At 41.3% G+C, this 13,788-nt stretch overlaps 1 pseudogene; it reads right to left on the reverse strand.

Moving 5' to 3' along the window:
• Positions 4,550-6,241, reverse strand: LOC109841449 (annotated as a pseudogene).

Genomic DNA, 13,788 nt, shown 5'->3' on the forward strand with positions numbered 1-13,788 from the left:
TATACGGAGCATCGTTTTACTTTACGTAACAGGTAATCTATTTCATCTAAACCCTATTTTCCAAGAAAATCCCCCACCTGAACAAGTTTAGAAAAGAAAAAGGAAAAATGACACCCACGTACGTTTATGGTAGTTAATGAAACCATAATAGAATTGGTTCTCTTTAGACGACGTATTCATGCATGCAGAATTCTACGTTGACGACAGAATAAGATTTATATTAATATCGAAGAACCAACCTTTTTTGCTCTGTTTCCTTCCTTTCAACTCCAAAAGCGTGCAAAAATCTGAAGTGCAAACGTCTATCTAGATACAATCATTTATTCGTATATCCGAAGAACATTTGTTGAACTCTTTTACTGAGGGTTTTGTTGAAAAACAAGCTCTAGATGAAGGGTGTTTTTTGAAATGTTGAGTCCATAGAGGAAGCGCATGCACGAGGAAGCGAGGAATGTCATACAACCAGAATCTACGACTCATTGGTGGAACCTTCAACGACACTACACTAACGAAAAAAGTCATGGTAGATAACAACATTATTTATAAGTGCATCTCTCTACGCTTTTGAAATTAACCTTGGTATATGAGCTAACAACATTCACGAAAATGCTAGTATCGCAAGTGTGGACATTGGATCCCAACGTTCTTCTGCAAACGCTGGCTTTTGGTGTCAACATTTGCATCAAAAGCGTTGACAAAGCCGTGTCGGTACTATATTAACACCCCCTGTACAATTATGATACACAACTATTATGTCCCATACGAATATCTCAGTTCTCCCAACTAGACATCAAATTACACATTAGGCTAGGGGAAATGTACTTTGATCTTGTCTGATGCATCAAAAATCATTGTTAGTGGTGTTCATACCTAATAATTCTTCTCTTATTTGGCTTGTGGTGCAGCATATGCTACCATATTTTAGTTACATGCAACTGGTACGTTTTTGGATCAGTTGCAGTTGCTTGTTTCGCTGCCCTTTGATAACTACAGTTGAAGGCACTAACGCTCAACATTATGTTTATGATTGAAACCGGCAAATTATACAAAGAGTGGATGTTGAGCTCAATAAATTTGGAAAAGCCATTGATAAACAAGCTTATAGACAGCAGCCCATCATCCAAACCACCCTTTTCGTGTGGTAGTAAGACGTAAAATAAGACCCAGGCCCACTTTGTTTATTGGCTTACAGGCCCGTAGCTTCGAAGCCCAGCAAATTACAAAGAGGGTGGCTTCAACAAACAAGCTCTTTGTTTCTCTCGCTAGTCAAAGTCAGTAGGTATATAGTTAGTTCAACAAGCTCTTTTTTTTTTCTTTTTTCCAAATACGCCCAAGATACGTACAAAAAGATATCTCCGGGCTTTTGACCGTAACTCTGCGATGGACGCGTCAAAGCTGAGGTTGCCCCTTCTGTTTCTCATTAATTAGAAGCTTGTCTGTGTTTGGGGTGACACGCAATTTCGTCAACGTGGAATTAAATACATAAGAACATGTAAATTTTTACTACTCACTGTCACTGCACTCACTAAAGTGGAACATAAAATACTACAAACTCAAATAAGTAACCTTTTGATTCCAAATCTATAGTCGAAGCATATTTGATCACCTATTAAGCTAATATGAGATCAAACAAATCTTAATATACCACAATAAGTCTGCAGTCTCGGCTCCTGCTCATGTTGTATAGCCCAATTGTTAGGACAAACCCGGGACCTAATAGAGCAAGATCGCAACAATAGTAGAGCAAAAGTAGAGATAAAAAGTTGGACACACAGATTTACGTGGTTCGACACTTGATTGCCTACGTCCACGGGCAAGGATAGAAGAATCCACTATGAGGAGAAAACTCTGCAGTTACAATCTCTCTTTACAAGGAGATACTCTCTCTCTATTTTTTCTCTCTCACTCTTCTATAAGAGAAGTTGTTTCTGAGATGAGATTTTCTTAAAGATTTGGAGCCTATTTATAGTTTTTGAAAAAACGCTATGTATAATAAAATATTAATATTTTACTATGCTGTGGGGCCCGCAAAATTTGTGTTCTTTTCAAATGTCAACAATGGCTGCTATTTCTTTCGGTGGTTTTTGAATTGATAGGCGCCTGACACCAATCTGGCTCTAAAACACCATGATATTGCATTGCCACCTTGTTTGTTCTATTCTGGACGAAATTAGCAGCGACAACATAGCATTGACAATGATGAAATTTGTCAGAGAATCTAGTTGTTCATATTTCTCCTCTTTTGGTCGACGAGAAGCTGAACAAAAAACTAAGGGTCGGTTTGGTACTGCTGGCGTTTATGATAAATTACTTATTAAAACAGCATATAGACACATCTTATGTATGAGATCGATGCCGAAAATAGTTATTTTATAATCATATATCATAAGTCACTTTGGAGAGCAACATAGCTTCCGCTGCCAAAATAGACAAGACAATTTGAGGAATAAAAAGTAACAATATTGTCCAAAGCTAAAGGATATATATGATATTAAAACTGTAAAAAGCAAAAAACTATTTTTGAAAACTTCCTCAACTAGACCTCACGTTACTTCTAAAACCGCCCCTTAAAAATAGCAAAATTTTACTAATTAAGCAAGCAAAATTATTAAGTTTTATCAATCACTACCATTGTTTGCTATTCTTAAAGAAACAAGCATGATCACCCTAAACAAAGCAACAGCAAATTGAACCGAAACGGATCAAAACATTAAGTAGTTTCAGACACCAATTCTTCATTAGTAAACCAAACACTCTCATTGTAGGTTAATTAATTAATGCTAACTAATTAAAAGCTTTAAATTAACTTTGCAGAGAGGCACGGCGTGCTCATCAGAACAGGAGGAAGCGCAAACTCCTGTGGTCCTTTCGGTCAATTAATCATCCCATCAAATTGGCATAGTTTGTTCTTAATTAAATTTGCTTCATTGAACGTAACCATGTGATGAATAATCCAAATTAATATGGATGTGTCTTAATTGTTCACCAGTCAAATGAATTTATAAAAATACTATTCATCAAATAGCTGTCACAAAGACTATATACGAACTGCGCTATGCTAATTAAGAATGAGTATATATAATAGTGATTTAAGGAAACTATTAAAATGCAATTAATATCCTGGTAACTAACCATCACACGTGCTAGTATTAACAATTAGCGGCTGACTAAAACAAGCGACTCTTCATTTTTAATATCATTAATACGAAAGGAGCAATGTATTCTTCAACCCCTTGACTTTATTCATGTTCTACTACTGTTCTTATTTCTTTTTATATATTAGTGATGCTCTTTCGACGTCATAAAAGTATTTTGGTATATTGACCAAACTAAACTTATGATTTAATTGCTATGATAATATTCTATTAAGCTTAACATTTTAGTGCTTAATTATGAAGTCTGATATATATATATATACAGAGATAAAGGAGACTGAGAAATTCCAAATTAGACCATAACTACGTACAATTTGAAACAATATACAAGTAATAGGTATGAGTATTGAATTGAAGCAGCTAACACGAACAACCGACCAAAGTAAAAAAAAAAAAAAATCAAACTACATATTATTTTGCAGAAATGTCTATATCATAGGTAAATAACTAAAAGCGTAAACTTTTTCGAACAAAATCTAGACAAACACATTTTTATCAAACCCCAGATATCTAGAAAACTTATCTTGATTATGTGGGGCCCACATGCTGAAAGGAGACTTCCTCATTCTATTATTTTGTTTTATACTTTTTTTATTATAAAGATCAATGGTTATGAGATGAGGGCTCATCTAGCAAAATGAGCTATCAAGAGATGTAAATAATGGGGACCATATTTTTTTTATTATAAACAGGTTCCCCATTTCTCACTTTTGGAGAATATAGTTAGGTTTTTGGTCCAACAGATTCTCCATCTCATTCCCCAAAATAGGGATGGAGGAGAAAAAATGGGGAAACTTCCCCAAATCTGCAGCATTCTCTAATTTTTTTGGGAAAAAAAGATTCTTCAAAATAGGGAAGCTGTTGGAGTTGGTGTAAAAATAATTTGGAGAATATGAGTTTTGCTTCCCCAATTTGGAGAAAATTTTAGAGAAGCTGTTGGAGATACTCTTAGTAGCTTATTAAACAAGATGAGCCTACACATCATACCCATATTAATTTCCTTTTATAGCATATTAAAAATAAGTATAAACGTTAACAATAAAAAGTAGCAAAAATCAACAACAAAAATTCAGCATAAACAAATATCAATACGATATAAACCGCACAATTAAAATCTGTAACAATCTTGAGGCATTATACAATTTCCTAAAGATAACCCTCTATCTCATTATTTCTCTTGCTTTCGTAATCACTATCCAAAAAAAAATAAAAATAAAAAAGGAATATAAGGGTTATTTCCAGTTAGGTGCCCACAGATTCTTCATTTTTCGCTATGATTAAAGTATTGTTAAAAAGCCTTTATATACTGCAAAATTTTCAACCTCATATCCCATATCTCATTAATATTTTCAACCCCACTCATCACCATCTTCTCTTATCCAAACCCAACGTCATAACACATCAATTAATTAACTATTACCGCCATCGAACACTGACAGACAGAATTTTCCCGTTCGTTGTTCCGTACAAGCTAAAAACCTCAACTTGTCCCAAAAAAAAAAAAAATTCTTTAAGGACCCAAAATATGGGACCAATAGGGAGGACAAGTGAGGTGTCCCCTTCCTATTGGATAATGAGTTGGTCATCATTAATGATGGTCAACTCATTATCCAATAGGAAGGGGACACTTCACTTGTCTCCTTTATTGATCTCATATTTTGGGTCGTCTCATATTTTGGGTCCCTCTAGCAAAGCTCAAAAAAAAATGTTCACAACAGTCAAAAACAGATAAAATAAATTAAAAAGAGAAAGGCACGATAAATAAATAAATCCCCGACCCGAGTTCCTCTCCCCTCACACGCTCCCACGTGAGAACAGCGACAGTGGAGAGTACGAGTAGGGCCCCACACTGCTGGCGCCGGTAACCGCACCGCCATCCATCTTCTCCCCCTCCTTCTCGAACGACGACGAAGGATACGAGTGCACGAAGTCCTCGAACCCCAAGCTGCTCCTCACCACCCCCTCGTACTCACCGGGCGGTAACCTCACCTCCGGCACCTCCACCGCATCCCCACCGTCCAGATACCTGACCACCTCCCTCATGCTGGGCCGGATCACCCCTATCGGGTGCGAGCACAGAAGCCCAACTTTAACCGCCACCTCGGCCTCCTCCATGTCAAACCCCCCTCCCAAGTTCGGGTCCAAAACCTCGGCCCACTTACCCGCGACCCACTTCTCCCAGACCCAATCCAGCAGGATCATCTCCTCGGGCTTCCCTTTGGGCTCGATGGGCCGCCGCCCACAAACAACTGCCGGGCTAGCCCCGAACGCGAACACGTCGGTGCTCGTCGTCCGCTTACCGGTCCGTGTCAGTTAAGGCGCCAGGCAGGTACCGATCGTGCCCATAACACGCGTCGTGCTCGGGTTGGGCCCCGTGCTCGTAGAGCTTCGCCCGCCGAAATCCCGAGCCTGCCGCTCAGATCCGCATCCAATAAGACGTTGCTCCGCCTTGACGTCCCGGTGAATGACCACGTGCTCCACTCCTCGTGGAGGTACAGCAAAGCGGACGCGACGTTCTTCAGGATCGGTAGCGCTGGTCCACGAGAGGATCCGTTGGACCGTTGCCGTGAAGAGGGCCGGTCGAGGCTGCCGTTGGGCATGTAGTCGGTAGACCAAGGAGGAGGTCGGCCCGCCGGCGCACCAGCCCTGGAGGCGGACGAGGTTCCGGTGGCGAGCCCAGGCGAATGCTGGCGATCTCCGCTACGAACTCTCGGATCCCTTGCTTTCGACCCGTTGCGACCCGCTTGACGCGACTCGGTCCTGATTCGGGCAGGGTCCCCCTGTAGACCTTGCGAACCCGCGCGACGCCGACAGCTTCCCGGTCCCGAACCCCTGTGGCCCTTTTGAGCTCTTGTAGGAGAAGGCGGTGGGCCGTACTCGAACTCCCAGGGTTCGATGACGTCGGCGTTCTTGATCCTGTAGAAGAGTAGAAGGCGGCGGCGAACGGCGGCGGCGAGGACGAGGACGGCGGCGGAGGAGAGCGGCGACGATGAGGGTGGTGTTGGTCTTCTGGTGCGGGGGAGGGAGGGAGGGACGAGAGGTCGAGGGACGGGGCGACCCCGTTCATCCTGAAGCTCACAGCTCATAGATGGGCTCGCCAGCAGGCCGGTGGGCCGAGAACCACGAACATCCGGTCTTGGAGGATGGGGTCAGGTCGATGGGGAGGAGATGAGGGGGTCCTGGGCTTGCCGGAGAAGGGGGAGAGGGTGACGTTGAGGAGCTTGGCGGCGCGTCGTAGTCGATCCGACCTGGATCTTGTCGCCGGACTTGAGGTTGAGGTCGACTTTGGAGCGCGCGTCGTCGAAGTACGGCGGCGGCGGATTTGTTGGAGGCGACGGTTGTTGATGTCGATGCGACGTGGTTGTCGTTTGATGTCGAAGAACTCGAAGTCCTGGACGGTGTCGAACTCGACGGCGAAGATGTGGTCGGGGAGTTGGTGATGTCGGAGGCGTTGAGGATCCCCGAGGTACTGGCTCGGCTGGCGCCGCGAGGTCGGCGGTGGGGAGAGGAGAAGGCGAGGCCGTGGCCGCCGAAGCTTGGGGTACTCGGGGACGAGGGCGAAGACGAAGGCGGTGGAGAAAGGAGGAGGCGCGGCGGCGGCGGACGAGGAGGAGTTTTCTGAGGGGGAGGGGCTCGGGGGTAGAGGCCGTGGCGAGGAAGGCGGTCTGGTGTCGTTGGTGAGCCTGAGGATGCCGTTGGCTGGATAGCGTCGATGCCGGTTGAAGGGTGAGGTTGGTGAGTTGGACGAAGCCCAGGTAGTGTGAATTGGGCGCTCCTTGGGCCGAGGCCCAGCTGGTGCTGACGAAAAGGAGGAGGAGGAGGGGGAGGAGGAGGAAGAAGGGGCGTGGTTTATACATTTGGTGGTTTTTGGCCGGTGAGGTTTTCGGGGTGGGAGGGAGGGGAAGAGTGCCTAGTTTTATACGGAGGGAGGAACGGGACCGCAGAAAAAGAAGAAAACAAAAAAGAGGGTTCTCGGTAAATTTCACAAAACTCCCCTGCACTTTAGGGGTTTCATAGCAAATCCTTGAAACTTTGTTCGGCAACAAAACTCCCGCTCTCGCATAACCTTTTAAAACCTGTGCATGACAGAATAAGCCAAATGTGCTTCAGGGCAAAAAAAAAAAAAAAAAAAAAAAACACGCATTTAGGTTAGGGGGTCTTTTGCCTATAAACAATTAATCTAGGCTGTAGAATTTCTTTTTTTTGCCTTTCCGAGACATTTTAGTTATTTGTCATTTAGAAATGTAGGGGTTTCCGAGAAACACCAACGGTTCAAGTGATTTAGTAGGAAAACAATTTAGGGGGTTCATTGGAACACCCGGATGAGGGGAGTTTTGAGAAATTTAGCAAATTTTAATTATGAGTTTTAGGATAAATTATATTTTGGCACCCTAATATAGCTACATGAGTGATCTTGAAATCTGAATGTTTACGCGATTAACTTTGATATTACTTGTTGTAATTACCACATCCAACTACAATCTGTAGTCTTGTCGTTGGCAATATAGATTCATAGACTCCCGGGTTATCTGAGGATACCAAATTGTAATTAATCCTTAAATTTTAAATTTACCCCACACATGGTTGAAACACTTAAATTATGTATTGAGCGAATTCAACATGGTTAAGTGGAGCTTACTTTGTCTGTCGGCGTCATCTCATCAACATCTAAGTCAAGCATGTGAGAGGAAATCAAGGATATATGAGACAATTACTGAAGAGGATCGAACATACCTTAGCTCCTCAGGAGCAAATGATATGCTTGGGAAGTAAATAGAAATAAAAAAAATAAAGATAACGTTCGTTTCAATATAGTATATGTTTCTTCAATTATTTTCTATTTGTAAATATTGTTTTATTTACGATAGGAAGTCGAGGAAGGTAAACGCTACAAAATTTTTCAGACACGTTATGAGATACCCCCAACAAGTTTTAGAAAAACCACTTGGTCCCCCAAAGTTTTTCAGACGACAAAAAAAGTTGAGGTGATATCTCAAAATCGATTCAAAAAAATGCCAGACTTTTTGAGGGTTAGATGACGTTTTAATCATTTGGGGTCATGTGAAAATGGCTCAATTGCATTTCAATAACCCATAGTTTCCTCTACTTTGCATTTTGTAACATTTATATATTCTATAGTTTTTAAAACTAGCATTTATATATTTTTACTATTTTTTAGCACTTATATATCTTAAAATTTTTAAAACGTGAATTTAAATATTTTAAAGTTTTTAAAACGGATACTTATATGTGCTAATTTTTTTAAAACTTTCACTTAAAAATCCTTAAATTGTATAACTAGGAAGATTTAAATGTCATTAGGCCTAGTGAAACATGTCCACTGGTATTTTTTTTTTTTCTGTGAACATTAGATATATGGATTACATTTATAAGACGTATTACATGAGCTGAACTGTCTAAACAAGTTAGCACACAAACTTGGTCACCCAATTTGTACACCCAAATAACTATATAAAATTCCATCATAAGAGAGGTAAAGACTGCAGCCGCAGTTTGACGATCAAACAACGCAGAGGTGGCAAGTGATGTGTCGTACACGGTGGTCAAAAGACTTAAAATTGTGTCAAGACCCAAAAATAATAATTTCATATGGCCTGTCTTATTTAACTTTTTCTCATGTGCTGCAACCCCTAAAAATTACAGATCCATGTGATTCAACCATTTTTTTCATGTAGCTCGCATGCTAACTAAGCACAAAGAGAGAGAAATAAATATAAAAACTCAAAATATCCTCTTCCTCCTCTCTCTATTTCTTCTCTCCAGATTTAAATCTGATCCTCCTTCCTCATCTCCTCTCCTCCTCTCTTCTAATTCATTTACTTCATCCTCTCTCTTTTCCTTCTTTTTTCTCTCGAATGTGATATTCCCCTTCGCCGCCGCTGGCCTTGCGTGCACGCTCCGACCATATTATTTGCTTATTTTCTCCCACTAAATTTTCCCGATCTCTCTTTCTTTCCCCCAAAACTAAAAAAAGTCCTAATTTTTCCCGACACTGAAGGCGAAGAGATGGCGAAAAATACGGTGGAGGAGGTGGTGCGGAGGAGGACAAGAAGGAACTCAATGTTGCCGTAAGTTCCACAAAACTGTTGGGATTTTGTCTTTGATTTTTTGTGTAACTTCATGAGAATTAGATAGGGTTAGAGTTCTATCATGATTAGGAGTTTGGGTTCTATCATGATTAGGAGTTTGAATCTTATTCTAATTAGGAAGTTAGGCTAGAGATAGGGTTTTGGTTTCCCTATATATATTCTTCTATTGGTGGAGGAAAAACCATAAAGAAAACGTACAGATGTAGTAGATGAGAGAGAGAGAGAGGGTTTCATAGTCTTTATCCGTGCAAAAGATTACAAGGAGTGGGCTTTGGAGAGAATATGAGAGTTGATTATGTGTGAGGTTGAGAGATTGAGAGACGAGATTTGAGTGGTTCTTCTTGTAGTTCTCTCTGATACAGAGTGAATTTCTCGTATTGTTGCCCCGTGAACGTAGGTCGAAGTTGGTCGACCGAACCACGTAAATCTTGGTGTTCTTTTTTCTTGATTGTGGTTGTTCTATCTTATTGATTGGGGTTGGCTTCCGAGTTGCGCATATCGTGGTAGGCGGGGAGACTAAAATTCCCCAACAAGTGGTATCAGAGCGAAGATGATGGATCCGAGAGAGAGTTTGCAAGATAGAAGACGACGTCGTGCAAGATTGAAAATCGGCGTTACAAGAATCAAGATAAAAAGAAAAAGGGGAAATACTGTAGCGGCGGTGCTGCAGCAGAACACTATAGCGCGCGTAGGTACTGTTCACGTGGGGATCCGACGGTCCAGATTAATTTGTTAGCCGATTGAGGATTTGGAGGCGGATTTTGGTGATCCAGGAGTCATTCCTATGGTTTTTCGACGTGCTGAGTTCGTTTTTGGCATCGGTTTTTATCAAATTCAATCACTACAGGGACTGGTTTTAATTTTGATCGTGGTTAGAGAATGATGACTTCTTCGGGTCCAAAGTTTGATATTACGCTATTTAACGGCAAGACAAATCCGATGGTAAATAAGGAACAGGAGTTGGTTGGTGTGTATACTTGAGGAGGACAATGCCAGATTAGGTGGAGCTTGCAAGCGAACACGACCGAGTGACACACATGGAGATGAAGATGGTGGCGTTGGACTTGAAGATGGTGAGCGCTCATATTCAGTCCAAGCCAAGTAATGGAGGAGATAAAGGCATCCAGCTCGTAGTGTGGAGTAGGAGAGGTGCACCGATATGATTCGAGACGAGCGATGCAGGTGGAGCACAAGGACAACAAGAGAGGTGAAGGCGTCACTGCAAAGCAGAAGATAGTGAGGATCATGAAGGCATCCAATTGGGAGTGCAAGTGTTCTGATTTGAAGTGCGAAAGAAATAGAAGACTCTAGCGGGAGAGACAAAGTTTCAAGACGACGATGATATATCTTCAAGGGAGTTTGGGAATCAAATCCAAGGTGGAGATTGTTGGGATTTTGTCTTTGATTCTTTGTGTAACTTTATGAGAATTAGATAGGGTTAGAGTTCTATCATGATTAGGAGTTTGGGTTCTAACATGATTAGGAGTTTGAGTTCTATCATGATTAGAAGTTTGGGTTTTATCATGATTAGGAGTTTGAATCCTATTCTAATTAGGAAGTTAGGCTAGAGATAGGGTTTTGGTTTCCATATATATATTCTTCTATTGGTAGAGGAAAAACCATGAAGAAAAAGTAGAGATGTAGTAGATGAGAGAGAGAGAGAGTTTCGTAGTCTTTATCCGTGCAAAAGATTACAAGGAGTGGGCTTTGAAGAGAATATGAGAGTTGATTATGTGTGAGGTTGAGAGATTGAGAGACGAGAGTTGAGTGGTTCCTCTTGTAGTTCTCCCTGATACATAGTGAATTTCTCGTATTGTTGTCCCGTGGACGTAGGTCGAAGTTGGTCGACCAAACCACGTAAATCTCGTAGTGAATTTCTCGTATTGTTGTCCCGTGGACGTAGGTCGAAGTTGGTCGACCAAACCACGTAAATCTCGTTGTTCTTTTTTCTTGATTATGCTTGTTCTATCTTATTGATTGGGGTTGGCTTCCGAGTTACGCATATCGTGGTAGGCGGGGAGACTGAAATTCCCCAACAAAAACATCCAAGCTATCGTTTTTTTAAGAAATTTATAATTTCTATTTGAACATCGTGAAAAGATGAAAGATTTAAAGATATACCAGCTAAAAGTGATTTTTTGAATAATTTTTTATGTTAAGTTCAAGTCCAAAGTGGAATATTAAATCTAATGGGTTAGAAGTGAAGTCCAAGGTCTTATATGTTAAGTCTATTGAGTTGAATAATAAGTCCAATGGCTTGTATGTTAAGTCTATTGGGTTGAATAATAAGCCAATTTTGTTGAATATTAAGTGCAATAGATTATATATTAAGTCCAGTTTGGTTCATATTAAGTCTAGTTTGGTTCATGTTAAGTCCAGTTTCGTTCGTGTTATGTCTAGTTTGATTCGTGTTAAATATAGTTTGGTTCGTGTTAAGTCTAATTTGGTTCGTGTTAAGTCCAGTTTAATCATTTTAAGTCTAATTTGAATTAATATTTAAAGTCTTATCTAAATCATGTTTAGTCTAATTCAACTTATTTTTTGACTTAAAATAAGTTAAATTAGACTTAACATGATTTAAATGACTTAAAAGGAATTTAACATGATTGAAATTAGACTTAAAAGGAATTAAATTAGACTTAACATAAATCAAATTAGAAAACATGAATCAAATTGGACTTAACATGAAATTAGACTTAAAATAAGTTGAAATAGGCTTAACGTGATTCTGGCCATTCCGGCCATGTTGTTCGCTCTTTTCTCCCACTAATTTTGCCCGCTCTCTCTTTCTTTTCACCCCAAAACTAAAAAAACCCTTCAAATTCATCAGAATTCTAGTCGAAGGATCCGTCAAGTCTAGTTTTGTTCGTGTTAAGTCCAGTTTAAATCATTTTAAGACTAATTTAAATCATGTTAAGTCAAATAACAGTTTGTAGGCGTCAAAAAATGCTTACAGACATCCAAACACCACTCAAGACGACATAAAAGAACAATATACACGTCATCAAGCAACACATGGCGGCGCGGCAGGACATGGTGCCGCGGCTAAGGCGCGGCAAGATATGGTGCCGCGGCTAAGGCGCGGCAGACCAAGGTGCCGCGGCTAAGGCGCGACAGCCTATGGTGCCGCGGCTTAACCGCTGCAACCTATGGTGCCGCGGCAGTTAAAGAAGGATGTTGTGGCAGTTATAAGGGAGTTATCTGATGATTTTTGAAGTCCACGTGGCAGCGTATCAGAGATAGAACGTGTGCTGACGTGGACGAGCAGTTAAACCACGAAAAAGGTGGTTAAAGGTCGTGGGAGAGCGGTTTTAGGCACGATGGAGCGTGCTGATAACTACCTCTGTTGACCGCGCAGCGGTATCCCACCCTCGCCCGCGCCAGCCTGGGGGACACATGGCCGCGGCCGTGGAGACTGCAGCGTCAAAGAATAGTTATACTTGGGCGGTTATTTTGCCCCCGTTTCAACTGTTGTGCACTTAGACCCTATAAATACCTCCCTAGACACGAAATAAAGGACAGAGGGAGATCAGAGCAAAAGCTTGAGGCTTTTGGTGATTTTGAGCAAGAGAGAGAGTCTTCCTTCTTCACAAACATCCTCAAGAAACTTTTGGCGATTCCTAGAGATCTAAGCTCAGACTTGATCTTTGGAAGAGTGAACATCTCACATCGATAAGATATTTGCTTATTTTTCATTCTTACTTCGATAAACGAAGGAAGAATTCCTAAAGCCTTCACGATTCAATCAGAATCTGTGATTGGTAGTCCACGAGTCAAAGCGCTCCCGGCACAGGCAAGATCCCACGCAAGCAGTGATCCAAACAAAGATTCCTGCGTTTGTTCTCAAGAGGTGTAATTTTTACTTTTGTTGTGTAAAGGGGTCTTATAAAAAGGCTATTCTCTTTTTTTGAATTTGTTGTAATCGATCGAAGATATAATGAATTCTACAGCAAAACCAATTTTGACGAAAACAACTGGCGACACAGTGGGAGCCAACGGCTCGCTGCCGAGACCGCTCGTGTCGCAGCCGGATCAAGATTCCAGTTGAATCTCATGGTCGAATGACGAATTCGACCAAACCAAGTTTGAGGAAATATCTCTCATCATCCTCCTTCAAGATCTTCTTTGCTCGCAAGTACAAGAGGATCTCACAATGAGGAAGACTTACAGCCAAAGAAGGCACAAAATGAAGACTCTCGCTTGCTGATTGTTGCTGAGGATTTTACTAGCAACACTCTGCTCACAATGGCTCTTATCTAGTTAAACATCATCTCGATCAGACTCCTACCTGCATGTACTAATGTATCTCTCATACACTCTTTTCTCTCGCTCAAATAGTTCGTCATAGCCTTGGACAAACCGACGGGGTTCGTTATCACGCGGACCTAAAGTCGAGGAGACATCGAATGGTTCAGTTGTCTCAACAACCAATCACTCATATCTCTGCCAAACTCACGACGGAGGAATGGACTATTGTCAAAAGGACTCGTTCGACCCTCAAAGAACGTATACAAAAACATCGT

The sequence above is a fragment of the Asparagus officinalis genome, chromosome 5 (genome assembly GCF_001876935.1).
Source record: "Asparagus officinalis chromosome 5, Aspof.V1, whole genome shotgun sequence".
Lineage (NCBI taxonomy): Eukaryota > Viridiplantae > Streptophyta > Magnoliopsida > Asparagales > Asparagaceae > Asparagus > Asparagus officinalis.